The 21,030-nt window shown below is 37.7% G+C and overlaps 1 protein-coding gene and 1 pseudogene across 11 annotated transcripts in view; both read right to left on the bottom strand.

Moving 5' to 3' along the window:
• Positions 1 to 321, bottom strand: part of LOC103791474 (large ribosomal subunit protein eL34 pseudogene) — a 40,868-nt pseudogene extending 40,547 nt beyond the window's left edge. Inside the window, exon 1 of the transcript XR_013532421.1 lies at positions 318 to 321. The product of XR_013532421.1 is annotated as a large ribosomal subunit protein eL34 pseudogene (transcript). The remainder of the gene's footprint in view (positions 1 to 317) is intronic.
• FBXL17 (F-box and leucine rich repeat protein 17) overlaps positions 1 to 21,030 on the bottom strand; it is a 572,981-nt gene that overhangs the window by 298,332 nt on the left and 253,619 nt on the right. The gene's annotated exons all lie outside the window — the stretch shown is intronic.

The following is a 21,030-nucleotide window of genomic DNA, read 5'->3' as shown; positions in this document are numbered from 1 at the left end:
CTTATGATCTCCCTCTATAGTCCATAGTATGAGGTGTTTCAAATTTTGTTTTTTAGCATAAGTCATTCAATGCTTCCCGATCATGTATATATAATATTCTAAATTCCTGGGATAATATCCATAGTCCTTCATGTTCTGGCTTCTACTTAGCTCTCTAGACCCCTCTCTCACTATGACCTCTAGGCTTATGCTGTGTTCTGGACACATCCAACTTGTCACACATGCAGTGATCCTTCTGATCTCTCTATCTTTATACATGCGGTTTTCTCTGGAACACCCTTACTATATTCCCTTCTCCCAAAAAACTCCTAACTCACCCATGAAGATTCAAATGAGATACCACCTCCTCTGGGGAGCCTCCCCTACCCTTTACATATTTCCTTATTTTTCTGGCCTAGTTCACCACACTTTAGTCATATATGCAAAAGGCACTCATTTCAAATTGCTGCAATTATTTGCTTTACATAGCTGCCAGGCCGCTAAGACTGGAACAACATGGAGTACTTTCCAGATCTTGTAAAATCTTTGAAAAATACCTGGCAAAGTACCTAAACTAAGTCAATACTCTTAATTTTTTTTATTTTTATTTTTTATTTTTGAGATGGAGGCTCACTCTGTCACCCAGGCTGTAATGCAGTGGCACGATCTTGACTCACTGCAACCTCCGCCTCCCAGGTTCAAATGATACTCCTGCCTCAGCCTCCTGAGTAGCTGGGACTACAGGAGTGTGCCACCACACCCAGCTAATTTTCATTTAGTAGAAACAGACCTTCACCACATTGGACAGGCTATTTCGAACTCCTGACCGCATGATCCACCCACCTCGGCCTCCCAAAGTGCTGGAATTACAAGCTTGAGCCATTGTGCCCGGCCAATACTCTAATTTTTTTTTAAGTCTAAGTTATAATTCAACTATTTTCTTCTTTGTCTAATTCTCCCTTAGAAATTCCATCAGAAATTTCCATCTCACTATCTTACCTATTTCAACTTTTCTTTTTTTGTTTTTTTTTAATTGGCCAATAGTAAATGATAGATGTCCCCTCCTATTTTTCCTACTCATTTCTATAATTAAAGCACAAAATATAGTCAAGTTTCAAATATGTTAATTTTAATGTATGTCCCTTCTCTTCTGGTCACAAATCCATATGCCTGAAGGACATTAGAATCTGAAATACTTGACCTGATTCTTCTGTTAGAGGCCTTAGTCTTTCTTCCTCTATGGGAAAAATTGATTCAATTCAAAAATTACTGAGCAACCACAAAGGGGTCACGTCAGGTATGAAGGTAACAGTTTTCCCATATTTAGCAAAAACCACTCATGACAGTGACCCTTTCATTCTTTTGAGCCCTATTTAAGCACTCTAAGATTTAGTACAATTTGCTATCTACAAGAAGTCTTTCCTAATCACCCTCTCTCTGTTGTTTGTCCTCTGTGTTTAAATAAAACACAAGTATTTTGTCATACCACGGTACTCATAATTTTATTCATTAATATGTCTCCTTCTACTTGCTGTCAAATTTCTCTGTCTCTAGTTTTTGTCTCGCCTCAGGAGCAGGACCATTATTTCCTGTTTATTTCTGTGTCACTGATAGAACCTAATGCAGTGCTCTGCATACTTTATGAACTCAAAAAACACATGTGCTGTAAAAGGAAACGTTATAGGACTACGATTTTCCTGATTCATGTATTAATATAGTTAATCTAACAACTCACTGAGTTAATAGACTTTTTGTAATCAGGTTTCTAGAAAGTCAGGCTTAGATAAAAGCAAAAGAGGATGCCAGTACCTTATTAAAAATATAAATAAATTCAAGGGAATGTGACATTCCAATAGCCTCTTATCACTCTTGTTAAGTGCTCAGGGTGAGGACTGCTCAGGGTCAGATGGGAAGCTCCTGCATGACCCTGGTGTGGATAATCATGTCCTGAGGTTGTGCAAGGGGAATGCCACTAGTCCCAAATCAACAAGCTCATTCTATTCATAGCCTGGAATAAATTATGCACTTCAGGGAATGGAAACTGCTATTCTCCCCAGGAGGAACCAGGGCTATATGAGCAGGTCAGAGTACCTGCCTTGGGCATGTCAGGTGCCCAGCCAGCTGTGAAGTTCTTTCTAGCCTTGCTCAGTTGGAAGCAGCATAATAGGCCCTATTGTTAACACTGAGAAAATCAGGACCCTCAACTTCAGAAAGAATGTATTTCTCTTTTTCTAAAACTCAATGAAGAAAGTTCTGGAATAAGGCCTTAAGGATCAATGAAATTGCAGCATTCATATTTTTGTCAGAAAATTAATTAAGAACATCTAATACTCCAGTGAGGAGGAATTAGCTGTAGACTAACTTGTTACTTGAATTAGACATTTTGCAAAAGGTTCTATGTAATGAGAATATACAATCTACTCATTTTGAACCTATTTAATCCCCCTACATTCTAACAACAGCAATTCCTGATCATTTCCCTATATTTTTAAATAATCCTGTAGAACGAAATTTAGTAAAGATTAACCTGTGACTGCATTTCCATGTTATAGAACTTCAAAAAATAAAGAAACCAGTTGTATCTGATGGGTCACCCATTGGCTCTAGAGCACTGCTTGATCAGGTCCTGCCATCAGACTTGCTTCATAGTGTCCATTAATCATTATTGCAAACACATGCTGCATTGTACTCTTTGTGTTGGTCTACAATTAACTTTCGCCTACCTTCATTCCCACCTCAAAAAACTAGGCAGTAGGTGAAAGGAAAACAGCTTGAGAACAGGATCTTAATGTCACTTAGTGGAACAAAAACTCTCTGGGGGGAAGGGGAAAGGCACAAAATTCCCCTATTCCAGTGTTTTGGAACAAAGAGGTTGATCCATAGCCTAAACAGGACTAGTTTTTGTTTTGTTTTTTTCTGAGACGGAGCATCAACCTGTTGCCGAGGCTGGAGTGCAATGGCACGATCGTGGCTCACGGCAAACTTCACCTCCTGGGTTCAAACAATTCTCCTGCCTCAGCCTCCCGTGTAGCTGGGATTACAAGCACCCACCACCACACCCAGCTAATTTTTGTATTTTTAGTAGAGACAGGGTTTCACCATATTGGCCAGGTTGATCTTGAACTCTTGACCTCGTGATCTACCCACCTTGGCCTCCCAAAGTCCTGGGATTACAGGCATGAGCCACTGCACCTGGCCAATAAAACTAGTTTAAATCAGGTAGGAAAGCACCACTAGTTATCCAAAATAATGAAAAGTGTGGCTTATAATAAGTTATAAATTCTATAAATAATTCTTTTCTGTGTAATCTTTGTAAGAGATGATGTTTCAGATTTGACCATTGCATATTAACTATTTTATAGAAGACAATAAAAAACCTTTTTAACTGCATGACACAGATAAAGGAAAGCTCTGTGTACCGAATATGTACTTGGTTGCTATCCAAAAGTAAGACTATGAAGTTCCTAAACAATTGAGAAAAATCTAATTGATACAATTATGAGTTTATTGTTTGATCTAAAAGTTTCAGTGTGGCTGGATACAATGGCTCACATGAATAATCTCCGGGCTTCAGGAGGTGGAGACAGGAGGATCACTTGAAGCCAGAAGTTTAAGACCAAACTAGGAAACATAGCAAGACTCTGTCTCTACAAAAAAAATCCTAAAAATCAGCCAGGCCTGGTGGCATATGCCTGTAGTCCTAACCACTCAGAAGGCTGAGGCAGGAGGATCCTTTGAACCCAGGAGTTTGAGGCTGCAGAGAGCTAGGAGATAGAGCAAGATCCTGTCTCTAAATAGATAAATGTTTCCCTGATGTATCCTTAATGCCTAGGACAGTGCCTTGAAGCACTCAAATACTGATTGAATAAATGAATGAATGCCTATCCTTAATCACCATATGTATGTTATTTTTTTAAAAAAAGAACCCAAACAAAACAAACTTTAAAAGCTCAGAAAATTAAAGGAGTTTCAGATTCAGCTCTTCACTATTAAATAATTTTTAAGTGAATAGGCTATACCATTAAGAAAATATTTTTGGCCAGGCGTGGTGGCTCACACCTGTAATCCCAGCACTTTGGGAGGCTAAGGCAGGTGGATCACAAAGTCAAGAGATCAAGACCACCATGGCTAACATGGTGAAACCCTGTCTCTATTAAAAATACAAAAATTAGCTGGGTGTGGTGGCACCTACCTATAGTCCCACCTACTCAGGAGGCTGAGGCAAGAGAATTGCTTGAACCCAGGAGGTGGAGGCTGCAGTGAGCCGAGATCATGCACTGCACTCCAGCCTAGTGACAGAGCAAGACTCCCTCTCAAAAAAAACAACAACAGTGGCTCAAGCCTGTAATTCCAGCACTTTGGGAGGCCGAGGCGGGTGGATCACGAGGTCAAGAGATCAAGACCAACCCTATCTCTACTAAAAATACAAAAAATTAGCTGGGCATGGTGGCGTGTGCCCATAATCCCAGCTACTCAGGAGGCTGAGGCAGGAGAATTGCCTGAACCCAGGAGGCGGAGGTTGCGGTGAGCTGAGATCGCACCATTGCACTCCAGCCTGGGTAACAAGATCGAAACTCCGTCTCAAAAAACAACAACAATAACAAAAAAAAAGAAAATCTTTTTAATGTTTTTTGGCAATGGAACACATAAAATGATAACAAACAGAAGCACACATTTATATGCTCTACACACAGTCTTGACAAAAACATAAAGCAAGAAAGAAAATCTAAGTTATACAGAATGAGTCTATGCATATTTTAATATAACTGTTTTTTATATGAAAAGAAAATGCTACATAAATCTAATTGATACAAAAATGTTTATAATTTAAAAGTTTTCTTTATCTTATTTTTAAAGATGATGACAAGAGATCCTTTGTTACTCTACATTTTTAATATCTATTCCAACCTTAAAATTTTGCTTTCATTTGAAAGACTAATACTCTAATTCTAGGCACTAAGAGACAGATGGAATCAAATTAATAAATATTAAAAACATCTTAAAAAGGCAATGAAATATTATACTCTAAATTATAAATCACATTTTGAAAAGGGCTTATTATGTACCAGGTATTATACTAAGTACATCATAATATTAAAAAATGTAGTTTTTATTTCATTTCAAGTGGTAAGTACAATACCCATATATTTGACTCTCACAAAAATCCTATGAAGTAGATGGGATAGTCTCCATTTTAAACATGAAGAAGCTGAGCAAACAGATATTAAATAACTTGCTGATAGGTCACATAGCTAATATATGACAAAGCCAAGATTCAAATTCAGGGTCTGACTCCTGACTTCACGTTCTTAACCACAGTGCTATACTTCATAAACAATTACATTTTAATCTTTTTTTGAAAATATCACAAATTAAGTATATTGTTGGAAAACATAAAGATTGCAAGGTTCTTCAAACTGACTGCACCATGGACTACACCACAGTCATGCCAATGGTGACCCCTCTGACCCACACATACACCTCTAGATAGCCTCCCAGAGCCAGAAAGTCTAAGGTAACAGAAAAATCACAAAAGAAGAGGAATAGCTAGCTCCTGCAGTGCCTGATTACCCAACCTTGCGACATTCCACCATTGTTACTCCCTCAACTGATAAGTTGACCTTGTGACACTGGACCCTGTGGCCTGATTAACTGACCTTATGACACTCTACCACTGTTCCTACCTCAAATGATAGGTCAGCCTTGTAACACTGGATGCCGTGACATCCCCCTGCCCCTGGCTTACAAAAAAACACTCTAAACTGCAACTTTGCATTACTTACCCCCAACCTATAAAACCAGCTCCTATCCCACCACCCTCTGCTGACTCTCTTTTCGGACTCAGCCCACTCACGCTCAAGTGAATAAACAGCCTTGTTGCTCACACAAAGCCTGTTTAGGTGATCTCTTCATTCAGAGCACACTTAACAAAGATAACTTACAGTCTTTTAATAAATCCACTTATAAATTTCCCTTAAAATATGGACTTATGTTTTATAGTAATTTATTTTACCATGAATGGGAGTTGCATGCATACAGCAGGAAAGAAAAAGAAATAATCTCTAGAGAGAAATGAATATAAAGAAAATCAACATTATAGAAATGTAAAACAAATGCCAATTTTGTGTTCACACAAAAGCAAGACCTTGAGTAACATATACTCAAAGTCAGGAAGGAAAATGCAAACGACTCTTATTATTGTCTACTGCATTATTTATCTGCAAAATGCTTTACAGAAAATGCCCACGAGGAACTAACCAAGACAGCACTGCCTCTTGCCTCTGCCTCTTCCTACAGTATACTCTCATTCCTAGAGCATTTCAGAAAAGCATGTGCAAGAAAACAACATGTTCCTAACGGTCACCTCTGATTACCAAAAGTGCTATCGGACTCATTAGCCTAACATTTAGTTCATAAGAGCATCTGCTTTTGATATCGTCAACACATGACCTTAATCTGTGGCCAAAGGCTAGGGCTGGGTGATACATGCATTGTTTCTCACGTTTTAGTGTGATTTTTACTCTTTATTCTTTGGCTGCATATAGAATTTCCTACTTCTCCATACTAGATCTTTTAGAAAAGTTTTTCTTTTTTTGTTGCGTGATAGTTGATGTGTATGTGCTTGAGTAAGTTTTTGTCTTTTGCTTTTTTTAATTGCCACCACACAGTTTTGGCAAAACTGTTTAGAGGAAAGTTAACATTCCCCAAGAATTGCTCAGATATCTCTATTTTCAATGCAGTTTTACCCTGAAAGAAGTACCTTAGCCTGTCAATTTTCCTCTCCCCATCTTTTTCTTTGCCCCCAACACAGGCGAAGCTCTACAAAGCAACATGGAGCAATTCTTAAAATAATTGGGAGAAACTACCTTAAGATCAGCAATCATGTGTGCAAGCCAATTCCTAAACACAAATCTTAAAATAAATGTCACTGTGGGCACTGAAATATATTTGGCTACTATGTTTATATTTCCATTTGATAACTTTAATATAAACGAATTATTTTCTAGTATTTTCATGTTACTGAATCTTTAGTAAAGATATCACCGAGCCTTTACCTTAGAACTTACTTTCTAGGATGAAAGAAAAAACCCAGCAGTCTGAATGAAAGCAAACCCTAGTTTCATCCTATTTCAGCACACCTCAAACTGTCATCTCATTGTCACCTTTCATTAGCTGATACTCCCTATTTCTGTTTTCTTGTCTATATACCAACGCACACACAAAAAAATTGCTGCAAAATATTAGATCTAGCAGATTCTGCTATTGAGAAATGGGAAAGTAAAACAAAAACCTATATTCCTAAATGAGTCAAAATCAGTATTTTCATATGCAAAACTATTATTTTTGCATAATAATCCTTTTTTTTTTTTTTGCAAAACATAATACTATTATGATACACCACTCACAAAATGAAGAATTCGAATTTCCCAAGAACCTAGGGATGACAGTTCTTCTCCTGATCCAAACTAAAGACCACCTACCAACCAGCATTCTTTAGGAAAATATATTAAAGAATGCAGTAAGTTTGAGACAATGACTAGAAGTTTATTTACGGTAAAGGATCACTTTACACTCCTGTTGTTGACATTAGTAAACAGTCTTCACAAAATAAGAGATGCATAATTGTTTACACCTACTTTAGTCTATATTTTTAAAGTTTCGGCCAACTTCACCAAATGAGTCCAACAAATTCATCTTAAACGCTGCAAATTTCAGGTCATCTAGAGGTTAAGTGTAAACTGGGAAGAAGTAAAGGCATTTATATTCCTGAAACGAATACATATTAAACATGGCAATTTCCTAAGATATGAGATATGTTAAAAAAAAAAAAAGAAAGAAAAGAAAAAGAAAAAGAAGTGGAGTGATGCAAAAAAACTTATTTTAATTCCATTCATGCAAATTTTTAGGTCTTTGACCTTGGCATATTTTTTTTAACACTTCTGAGCCTCAGTTTCTTCATATGTAAAATAAGAAGGCTGGACTGTTATAAACACTGTGGTTCCTAAAAATTCTAAAACTCCAAACTTAAGCAAATTCAATAATTTAAAAAAAAACAAACATAATTACAGGCATATAAGCCCAGGAATGACTAAACCAGCCTACTACAATATGTAATGGTACTGAAAACATTTCATTTTGGCTCAAAATGTTATTCTACTTTAATAAGAGTGCTACCCAGATAGTAAGCAAATACCTGTACATTGAAAATATTTTTACAGCAAGCATAAACAGTTTGACAGTAATTTGTATCATTCTCACGGGAAAATAACTTCTCCAATCTCATCTTTCTAGTCTGTGTAGCAGTGCCAATTTATAGGCATATAAAATTTGAAATCTCTTCTGTGCATCAATTATAACTTACGCAGCTCCCTGAGCAGCATTTAAAAAGCAAAGAAGTGCAAACAATATTCTGCTTGCTGACATAGTAAAAAATTTAGCTAACATAGCTTTACAACATCACAATTTAACCACAATCAAATAACCGCTTTTCAAGAAAGGAAAACGACTAGGGCAATATCCTAAGAATAAAAATCCATGTTCAACTAAACCATCCTGAATTTATCTAACTAGTTGTTCAAGGAAAAGGGATAGAATTTGGAAACCTGGCTAATACAATTTCTCTTTGTTATCTAGGTACTACAAGCTATACAATTCTATACAAGCCATACAACAAGTATTTTATTAAAAAAAAAAAAAAAAAAAAAGAGCCAGGCGCGGTGGCTCAAGCCTGTAATCCCAGCACTTTGGGAGGCCGAGGCAGGTGGATCATGAGGTCAACAGATCAAGACCATCCTGGTCAACATGGTGAAACCCCGTCTCTACTAAAAACACAAAAAATTAGCTAGGCATGGTGGCGCGTGCCTGTAATCCCAGCTACTCAGGAGGCTGAGGCAGGAGAATTGCTTGAACCCAGGAGGCGGAGGTTGCGGTGAGCCGAGATCGCGCCATTGCACTCCAGCCTGGGTAACAAGAGCAAAACTCCATCTCCAATTAAAAAAAAAAAAAAAATGCTTGAAACCAAAAACATACATATTTAAGCCACATATTAGAAAACTAAAATGTAATGCAACATAATCTTACCCCATTTATCGTGATGTGATTATTACATATTATATGCCTATATTGAAATATTTCATGTACCCCATAAATATATATACCTGCTATGTACCTTAAATAAATAAATAAAGGATTTTAAACTTAGGGGCTTTCTCTGCTTATACTATATAGAAAGATGAAATAAAGCTACACGAAAATAAACTTGGAAGGCTTGAAAATTTTGTAAGAGTTCCAGAAGAATCAATAAAAGTAGGTCATGATGAAAACTGAACAAAATGGATAACACTTATATGGGCTATAATTTAAGTTAGCCTGGAATAAGAACTTCCTAAATGAAATATTTAGAATTTATATTTATATCTATTAGTAACTATAGGAGTATTCTATGGAGAGTAGCAAGAAAGGGGCAGGTAATGAAATGTTTTAAACCTTTGAAAAATGGCAGTTTTGATGGAAGGTGATAGCTTTAGTGGGCTATGCTAATAGAAATTTGGGCTGATATTTACATATAATCTTCATTAGTGTTACCAGAACTATGTTATAGTTTTGTGTTGGAGGAGAAGATCCTTTTTAAGCTGGATGTGTTTATAGGTATTTAGTTATCATTCAAAAAATATCTAAACCTGAAAAAGAACCAGAAAATCTTTTTTTAGTCATATATACCCTTCTATTTTCCTAGGCAGGTAACCAAGTGAAACATAACACCTGTATATTCTTACAGTCCAAAGGGCCCAAAGAGTCAAAAATTCTGAAAGCCCATAAGTGTAAAAATCCTATTTCTCAACTCCTTAATTTTAGATTACTCTGATGGAATGGAGTTTTGAGAATTTCCTCTAGAGCAATCATGTGCAGTTATAAGAGGTGCAGAGGCAAGTAGTTTCTCGTCAGCTGTAGACTAGAGATAGTCCTAGAGTGCCCTGCTAATAGCACATGGCTTGACTAAAATACGGAGCATAATTTACTCTCTAATTTGATCAGTTTGAAGATCAGACCAAAAAAAAGAAATTGGGCACTAGGCTAGAACCTGGCATATAAGATATGAGTCCAATGGCACATTTTCTTCAAAACTATTTTGGAGGTCTTGTAGGTGAAACTAGATCAGGTTCATTCATTTCCCTCTATTTTCATTTAAGATTCAGTTTCTTTTGTTAAACCACTAAGCAGTCTTTAAAAATACTGCTAAATAAACCTAAAAAATTCATCCAATTCAAATCAGACTATATTTACTTCAGATTAAACAAAATTTTATTAACATTCTAGACAGCTAAGACCCTAGAAGAAACTGACAGTTTATATTTTTACCACCAGTCATAGCTTATTTTACATATGTGTGTATATACCATTAATTCTTGGAGCAACTCATGCTATATAAGAATATATATATATAGTATGAGTGAGCTAAAGGCCTATTTCTTAAAAGAAGGGTCACATGACAAAGCTCACTGACTTTAAAAAGCTATCATGGCACAATATTTTAGATGAAGGCGTTTGGTCTATTCTTTAATTCACCTAAAGGCACAAGTAGCAAAAAAAAAAAAAAAAAAAAAAAGACATTTTGAGTCAAAAGAAAATATCTTGTCAGCTGGGCACCGTGACTCATGCCTGTAATCCCAGCAATTTGGGAGGCAGAGGCGGGCGGATCACGAGGTCAGGAGATGGAGACCACCCTGGCTAACACAGTGAAGCCCCATCTCTACTAAAAATACAAAAAATTAGCCAGGTGTGGTGGCAGGCACCTGTAGTCCCAGCTACTTGGGAGGCTGAGACAGAAGAATCACTTGAATCTGGGAGGTGAAGGTTGCAGTGAGTGAGCCGAGATTGCTCCTCTGCACTCCAGCCTGGGTGACAGAGCAAGATTCTGTCTCAAAAAAAAAAAAAAAAAAGGAAATACCTTGTTAATGAAAAGTAAAAGGAAAAAAAAAGAAAAAATCTCAGCAGTCACTGAATACTTCTATAAACATCACAAAATTTCCATTTAAAGTCACCAGAGAAGGGGGAGGACTCAAGATGGCGCTGTGAGAACAACCCAGGATTGGAGTTCTCGTTGTGTCGGCGGAGAGGTGAGTCTGAGCTGCATTTCCAGACTGATCTTTGTTGCCCACGGAACGGGGAAATTCCCAAGTGAAGAGGAGACGCGGGACGCCAGGCAGAACCTCCGCCTGGCGAAGCCGGCAGCCGGGGCGGCGGCGGCCAGTCCTACCCAGTGCTCCCCACAGGGCGCACTTGTCCGGGTGCCCCGTTGAACCGGCAACCGGAGACGTGAAGGGCTGGACTTGAGACTGAGCTAGACTTGGACAGTGGGCCAGCCCAGGGGATTGCAGGAACAGAGTGTTAGGATTGGCCCAGTGGGACGAACAAAACCGCGATTTCAAACAAGCCCCATGCAGACCGCCCGAGACGCTCTGAGGGGGAGGGGCGGCCACCATTACCGAGGCAACCCGCCCCAACTGAGATACACGCCCATTGCTGACGCAGCCAGCCGTTGCCGAGGCAACCCGTCCCTACTGAGATACACGCCCACTGCTGAGGCAGCCAGCCGTTGCCGAGGCAACCCGTCCCTACTGAGATACACGCCCACTGCTAAGGCAGCCTGCCGTTGCCGAGGCAACCCGCTACAACAGAGAGACTCCACCGCAGGGCTTGGTGGAGAACAGCAGAACAGCTGAGCCAGGGTGAGCCTCACAACAGCAGGGCGGAGCCTCGGCAGGCAAACAGTGGCTAGTCTGCATCCTAGCTGGGCAGGACCTCAACGGACATCCAAAAATAAAGCCCAAACCCCTCAACACAGAGCATTTGAGAAAAAAAAGGGTTTTTTAAATGAGCTCTGTTGCAGCAGAATCAAACATAGCAGCCTAACAGCCCTGAATGAACAACACAGCTCACAGCTCAGCAATTAAACCCCTATAAAGTACAAACTGTCTCCTCAAGCAGCTCCCTGACCCCTCTATATCCAAAAGACTGACATTAGGCAGGCACCATCCTGGGACAAAGATAGCAGAAAAAGAAACTGGTAGCATCCCTCGCTGTGCCACAGCTGCTAGAGGTGCACCCCAGACAAGCAGGGTCTGGAGCGGACCTCAGCACTCGTTCAGCGAAGGGGCTAGACCGGTAGAAGGAAAACCAAGCAACAGAAATACTTCATCATCAACATTCAGGGTGTCCACTCAGAGACCCAATCGAAAAGTCAGCAACTACGCAGAGGACCAGCGGACAAATCCACAAAGATGGGAAGAAACCAGCGCAAAAAGGAGGAAAACACCCGAAACCAGAACACCTCGCCTCCTAGAAAGGACCAAAACTCCTCACCAGCAAGGGAACAAAGCTGGACGGAGAATGACTGTGACGAAATGACGGAATTAGACTTCAGAAGATGGATAATGAGAAACTTTGGTGAGCTAAAAGATCATGTATTAAATCAATGCAAAGAAACTAAGAACCTTGAGAAAAGATTTGAAAAAAGATTTGAGGAAATGATAACAAGAATGGATAACTTAGAGAGGAATATGAATGAATTAAAGGAGCTGAGAAACACAATACGAGAACTTCGCGAAGCATGCACAAGTTTCAATAGCCGAATTGACCAAGCAGAAGAAAGAATATCTGAAGTCGAAGACCAACTCAATGAAATAAAATGAGAAACCAAGATTAGAGAAAAAAACGCAAAAAGGAATGAACAAAGTCTCCAAGAAATGTGGGACTATGTGAAAAGACCTAACCTACGTTTGATAGGTGTACCAGAAGGGGACGAAGACAATGAATCCAAGCTGGAAAATACTCTTCAGGACATCATCCAGGAAAATTTCCCCCATCTAGCAAGACAGGCCAACACTCAATTGCAGGAAATTCAGAGAACACCACAAAGATATTCCGCAAGAAGAGCAACCCCAAGGCACATAATCGTCAGATTCAATAGGGTTGAAATAAAGGAGAGAATACTAAGGGCTGCCAGAGAGAAAGGTCGGGTCACCCACAAAGGGAAGCCCATCAGACTCACAGCAGATCTCTCGGCAGAAACACTACAAGCCAGAAGAGAGTGGGGGCCAATATTCAACATTCTTAAAGAAAAGAACTTTCAACCCAGAATTTCATATCCAGCCAAACTGAGCTTCAGAAGTGAAGGAAAAATAAAATCCTTTGCGAACAAGCAAGTACTCAGAGATTTTGTCACCACCAGGCCTGCTTTACAAGAGCTCCTAAAAGAGGCACTACACATAGAAAGCATCAACCAGTACCAGCCATTCCAAAATCACACTGAATGCTAAAGAGCATCAACATAATGAAGAATCTACAACAACTAACAGGCAAAACAGCCACTTAGCATCAAAATGGCAGTATCAAATTCACACATAACAATATTAACCCTAAATGTAAATGGACTAAATGCACCAATCAAAAGACACAGACTGGCAAATTGGATAAAAATCCAAAACCCATCAGTGTGCTGTATCCAGGAAACCCATCTCACATGCAAGGATACACAAAGGCTCAAAATAAAGGGATGGAGGAAGATTTACCAAGCAAATGGAAAGCAAAAAAAAGCAGGAGTTGCAATTCTCATCTCTGATAAAATAGACTTTAAAGCAACAAAGATCAAAAGAGACAAAGAAGGCCATTACATAATGGTAAAAGGATCGATACAACAAGAAGAGCTAACAATCCTAAACATATATGGACCCAATGCAGGAGCACCCAGATACATAAGCCAAGTTCTTAAGGACTTACAAAAGGACTTAGACTCCCACACAATAATAGTGGGAGACTTTAACACTCCACTGTCAATACTAGACAGATCTACCAGACAAAAAATCAGCAAGGATATCCAGGGCTTGAACTCAGACCTGGAGCAAGCAAACCTGATAGACATTTACAGAACTCTCCACCCCAAATCCACAGAATACACATTCTTCTCAGCACCACATCACACCTACTCTAAAATTGACCACATAATTGGAAGTAAAGCACTGCTCAACAAATGCAAAACAACTGAAATCATAACAAACAGCCTCTCAGACCATAGTGCAATCAAGTTAGAACTCAGAATTCAGAAACAGACCCAGAACCGCACAGCTTCATGGAAACTGAACAACTGGCTCTTGAATGTTGACTGGGTAAACAACGAAATGAAGGCAGAAATAAAGAAGTTCTTTGAAACCAATGAGAACGAAGACACAATGTGCCAGAACCTCTGGGACACATTTAAAGCAGTCTCTAGAGGAAAGTATATAGCAAAAAGTGCCCATATGAGGAGAATGGAGAGATCCAAAATTGACACCCTATCGTCAAAATTGAAAGAGCTAGAGGAGCAAGATCAAAAAAACTCAAAACCCAGCAGAAGACAAGAAATTACTAAGATCAGAGCTGAGCTGAAGGAGATTGAGACACGAAAAACCCTTCAAAAAATCAATAAATCCAAGAGCTGGTGTTTTGAAAAGATCAACAAAATAGACAGACCACTAGCCAGATTGATTAAAAATAAAAGAGAGAACAACCAAATAGATGCAATAAAAAATGATAAAGGGGAAATCACCACAGATTCCACAGAAATTCAAACCATCATCAGAGAATATTACAAACAACTCTATGCGCATAAACTAGTAAACCTGGAAGAAATGGACAAATTCCTGGATTCCTGTGTCCTCCCAAGCCTAAACCAGGAGGAAGCTGAAACTATGAATAGACCAATAACAAGGTCTGAAGTTGAGGCAGCAATTAAGAGCCTACCACACAAAAAAAGCCCAGGTCCAGACGGGTTCACAGCCGAATTCTACCAGACACACAAGGAAGAGCTGGCACCATTTCTTCTAAAACTATTTCAAACAATCCAAAAAGAGGGAATCCTTCCCAAATCATTTTATGAGACCAACATCATCCTGATACTAAAACCCGGCAGAGACCCAATGAGAAAAGAAAACTTCAGGCCAATATCCATGATGAACATAGATGCAAAAATCTTCAATAAAATATTGGCAAGCCGATTGCAAGAGCAAATCAAAAAACTTATTCATCATGATCAAGTAGGATTCATCCTGGGGATGCAAGGCTGGTTCAACATACGCAAGTCTATCAATGTAATTCACCACATAAACAGAACGAAAAACAAAAACCACATGATTATCTCAATTGACGCAGAGAAGGCATTTGACAAAATTCAACAGCCCTTTATGCTAAAAACCCTCAATAAACTTGGTATCGATGGAACGTATCTCAAAGTAATAAAAGCTATTTATGACAAACCAACAGCCAATATCATACTGAATGGGCAAAAACTGGAAGCATTCCCTTTGAAATCTGGCACTAGACAAGGATGCCCTCTTTCACCACTCCTATTCAATTAGTACTGGAAGTTCTAGCCAGAGCAATCAGGCAAGAAAAAGAAATAAAGGGTATTCAAATAGGAAAGGTGGAAGCCAAATTGTCTCTATTTGCAGATGACATGATAGTATACCTAGAAGACCCCATTGCCTCAGCCCAAAAACTCCTGAAACTGATAAGCAACTTCAGCAAAGTCTCAGGATATAAAATCAATGTGCAAAAATCACAAGCATTCGTCTACACCAATAACAGACTTAAAGAAAGCCAAATCAAGAGCGAACTGCCATTCGCCATTGCTACAAAAAGAATAAAATACCTTGGAATACAACTCACAAGGAATGTAAGAGACCTCTTCAAGGAGAACTACAAACCACTGCTCAACGAAATCAGAGAGGACACAAACAGATGGAGAAACATTCCATGTTCATGGTTAGGAAGAATTAATATCGTGAAAATGGCTATACTGCCCAAAGTAATTTACAGAATCAACGCTATCCCCATCAAGCTACCATCGACTTTCTTCACAGAACTGGAAAAAACCACCATGAACTTCATATGGAACCAAAAGAGAGCCCGCATAGCCAAGTCAATTCTAAGCAAAAAGAACACAGTGGGGGGCATCACACTACCGGATTTCAAACTATACTACAAGGCTACAGTAATCAAAACAGCATGGTACTGGTACCAAAACAGAGATATAGACCAATGGAACAAAACAGAGGCACCGGAGGCAACACAACATACATACAACTATACAATCTTTGATAAACCTGACAAAAACAAGCAATGGGGAAAGGATTCCATGTTTAACAAATGGTGTTGGGAAAACTGGCTAGCCATGTGCAGAAAGCAGAAACTGGACCCCTTCCTGACACCTTACACTAAAATTAACTCCAGATGGATTAAAGACTTAAACATAAGACCTGGCACCATAAAAACCCTAGAAGAAAATCTAGGCAAAACTATCCAGGACATAGGAGTAGGCAAGGACTTCATGAACAAAACACCAAAAGCATTGGCAACAAAAGCCAAAATAGACAAATGGGACCTAATGAAACTCCACAGCTTCTGCACGGCAAAAGAAACAGTCAGTAGAGTGGATCGGCAACCAACAGAATGGGAAAAAATTTTTGCAGTCTACCCATCTGACAAAGGGCTGATATCCAGAATTTACAAAGAACTCAAACAGATTTACAGGAAAAAAAACAAACAAGCCCATTCAAAAGTGGGCAAAGGATATGAACAGATACTTTACGAAAGAAGACATATATGAGGCCAACAATCATATGAAAAAATGCTCATCGTCACTGGTCATCAGAGAGATGCAAATCAAAACCACATTGAGATACCATCTCACGCCAGTTAGAATGGCGATCATTAAAAAATCTGGAGACAACAGATGCTGGAGAGGATGTGGAGAAAAAGGAACACTTTTACACTGTTGGTGGGAGTGTAAATTAGTTCAACCATTGTGGAAGACAGTGTGGCGATTCCTCAAGGCCTTAGAAATAGAAATTCCATTTGACCCAGCAATCCCATTACTGGGTATATATCCAAAAGACTATAAATCGTTCTACTATAAGGACACATGTACACGAATGTTCACTGCAGCACTGTTTACAATAGCAAAGACCTGGAATCAACCCAAATGCCCATTGATAATAGACTGGATTGGAAAAATGTGGCACATATACACCATGGAATATTATGCAGCAATCAGAAATGATGAGTTTGTGTCGTTTGTAGGGACATGGATGAATCTGGAGAACATCATCCTCAGCAAACTGACACAAGAACAGTAAATGAAACACCGCATATTCTCACTCATAGGTGGGTGAAGTAAAATGAGAACACATGGACACAGAAAGGGGAGTACTAAACACTGGGGTCTATTGGGGGGAAAAGGGGATGGCCAGTGGGAGGGGGAGGTGGGGAGGGATAGCCTGGGGAGAAATGCCAAATGTGGGTGAAGGGGAGAAGAAAAGAAAGCACACTGCCATGTGTGTACCTACGCAACTGTCTTGCATGCTCTGCTCATGTACCCCAAAACCTATAATCCAATAAAAAATTAAAAAAAATAAAAATAAAAAATAAAGTCACCAGAAACACTTGGGTTCCCAATACAATTTCAATCTTGTCTTTGCTTCTGTATATTATACTTGATATTGTTGTTTTTTATGTGTGTGTGTATGTGTTTTGTTTTTTAGTTTGCTTATGTGAACAATAATGAGAAAAATATACATATGAAATTTTTAAAGCCAGTTTTATCTAAGAAAGTAATTATAAATTTGGAAGACATCAACACATATCTTTGTAGAAGTAGCTTTCAAATTGCCTATCATTCTCACTATAGTACAAATTTAGGTTATGATAAGACCCACAGTGATAAATCCTGATACTTAAGAGCTACAGTGATGACTAACATCAAATCACTGTCATTGTCCTGTTCAAAACATAACAGGAAAGAAAACAGTGTAAAAAAGCTGTGCTGACACAAGGGGGTTATGCCTTTTTTCTTCCTTTTTGAAATTACCATTAATGTTCTTGTCTTACTCATATAAATAAAATTCACAGTCAAATTGGCATAACTAACAGGACTTTGGGTTTCAAAGATGATTGACATATTATGCTTGTTCCCTTGGGGAAAGGGAGGTGCTTAGAGTTAAGAAGATGATGAGAAAAGAGAGTGCTTAGAACATGGAATGAGCTAAGAAGGGGGAAATTATGAAGCACAGTATTGTTTCCAATTAAAAAAATCTTTAATAGATTTTTTAAAACTCTGCCTCAAAAAAATCTATAGAAAATATGATATATACTTGAAAGCATAATTTTTAACATTCAAGAAAAACTTCCCAAATGTTAATGGGTTTCAATAAAATTAATCTAGTAAAAAACAAGTATGAATTAAAAATTAATTTTTAATATGCTATGTATAAATCCATCTAAATATTGACAAACCTTTGAATAATAATCCCCTGGTAAGACTTTCTAATCAGAGTTGTACATTTTCATAAAACAATATGTTTTTTTGTTTTCTCTATATATCAATTAATTATTAAGAATTTCTCACTGGGTACAGTGGCTCATGTCTATAATCCCAGTACTTTGGGAGGCTGAGGCAGGTGGATTACTTGAGATCAAGAATTAGAGACCAGGTTGATCAACATGGTGAAAAACGTCTCTAATAAAAATACAGAAATTAGCTGGGCATGGTGGCTCATGCCTGTAATCCTAGCTACTGGGGAGGCTGAGGCACAAGAATCACCTGAACCTAGGAGGCGGAGGTTGCGGTGAGCCGAGATCATACCACTGCACTCCAGCCTGGGCAACAGAGCGAGACTCTGTCTCAAAAAAAAAAAAATTTTTTTCTCTTTAATCCTCAATTTACCAGAAAATGTAACCAACTTTCAGTAATCATTTTTTGTTTTCACTGGATTTCCATCTATGATGGAGGCCAATGTTCCTCATTTGAGGTATCATTTTCTCTAATATGAGCAGTCAGTAGTTGTGCAACTAGGGATTTTTTAGTCAACTAGCCTGGCTCAGCTTCAGTACTAAAAATGCTATTGCATTATGAAAGAAGGCTACAAAACAGATGAAAAGTGAAAGGGTTAATATACCAACAATTATTTGTCACCTTATTGTAACTTGCCCTATGGCAAATAGAAACTCTGTGATAAAAACAGCAACCATGAGTGCTCCCTCTGAACACAACACACTTCTGATGGTTTGTTATGATAACTGATTAAAATACCAAATTCAGCAAGAGTCTACAAAGCACAGTTAAAAATTATGTGAAGATCTACAGCACATTTTTATTTCAAGCAGTTTAAAATTTTAATGAGATACAGGTCACTCAACACTAGCTAAGGAAAGTAACTGGGAAACACCAGGGAGTACAGCTACATGTATATTTCTATAGATCATACCAACTATAAGGAAAACAAACTTTTCAAAAGTATATATAATTTCAACAGGAATATGTAGATATTTAAATATTTGCAACAAAATAATGAGCCCAACCAAGCTGAATTACTACATTTACGTTCATAGTATGTAGAAATTCATTTCCTTAAAACTATTTAAATGGGATTTTTTGGTTGATATAATTTTTAGGTAAATGTTATACCAATTATGAATGAGAGAATTACATACTCAGAGAATTGTATCAAATAGATTGACTTAAAAACTCATTCTATGGTCTTGACTATTGTTAGCAGAAAAATCTGAATTTCTGTATTTTCTTTCAATGGTAAGCAATCAATCTGATACTGCACCCTGATGGAGCACATGAGTTAAGAATGAGAGAACCGAAAGAAAGGCTCTTTCAGTAATGTCTTTTCAAGAAGTGGGATTTTACCAATTTGTTCTACAGTTGTATAGGCTGTCAAGTATTATGAAATCGATGCAATGTATTCACTAGTTGTCAGTCACAGGATGACAGTATTGTAAATTAAGGGAATGCATCTTCAAGCAGGGTTGCATACACAGATTTCTAAGGAATCTAGCTGTAGTCTGATTTACATTCTTAAAATAGACAACCTACCACTATCTGTCGAAAAGTCTCACAGGTATGAAATTGTCTAATTGAATATCATTTTCTTTTAGAATCCAAGTAGGCTCCCATTTAGCTTCAATCACTTTGCAGTTTTAACCTTAATATTTTCTATACAGTGAAAATGAGTCAAAAGACTTCAGGAATCATTTTGAATAACATTACTCATTTAAATATGTCTCTACTGAGATGAAAATTACTGAGTAAAAATATGTCATGGTAGTTACATAACTCCTGAGAATATATCAAATTGCATTTCTTATAGCAGTAATTCATTACCATAATAGATTGCTAAAATCTATTCCAAAACCTGAATAGAACAAAGATTTTCAAAATAAATAAAAATAATTATTGGCAGATAAACTAAGATCTTTTATATTTAAAATAATATTAAATTACCATTTTTTAAAATAATGTTGTTCAAGAGGCTGTTGCATAGTTTTTTTAAAATCTAAATAAGCTATTTCTTTTAACCACATTTACTTAATAATCTAATAAAAAGTGACCAGACAATTGAGAATCAATACAGGTTCTGGTAAGTCTCTATAAAAAATTCTACTTTTTATGATTGTTTTATTAAAATAATATTTTAAAAGGAGAAAAATTGTTTCATAGGAAGAATAATCATACATAAACTGTTTATTTTTCATGTTCTCTTTAAGACTTTGTTATATATTTGTATATAACCATGAACATAATAAATATAATTTACTTTTAAAATATAATTTTTATCATGGGAGAGAAAGAAAACACTAAAAAGGTTTTGTGAAGTCAAAACTGAGAGTTGGCTTAGGAAAGAAATGACAGGAAGAAAAAAAGAATCTCCCTTTCATATGTACATGTGAATTTTACATTCTAACCCAAGAATCACAAACCTTAAAATTAGCAGAAAATCTCAAATCTTAGTAATCAAGACGCTGTGAGTGGGAGTGGAAAATAATAACAATATTCAAAAGTATCTGGATATAGTAATATAATTTTAGGACATGCCCCTAAACCCACAATAGAATGATTACTAGGCCCGTGGATAAGACATCAGGGGCTGTTATTATATGCGATTCAATTTAAATGAATAAAGAAAACAAAAAGTATTTCAAGATTTTAACTTGGTTAATAAAATGTAAAAA

Source organism: Callithrix jacchus, chromosome 2, assembly GCF_049354715.1.
Source record: "Callithrix jacchus isolate 240 chromosome 2, calJac240_pri, whole genome shotgun sequence".
In the NCBI taxonomy this organism is placed as follows: Eukaryota; Metazoa; Chordata; class Mammalia; order Primates; family Cebidae; genus Callithrix; species Callithrix jacchus.
This window is presented reverse-complemented; position numbering and strand designations above follow the sequence as displayed.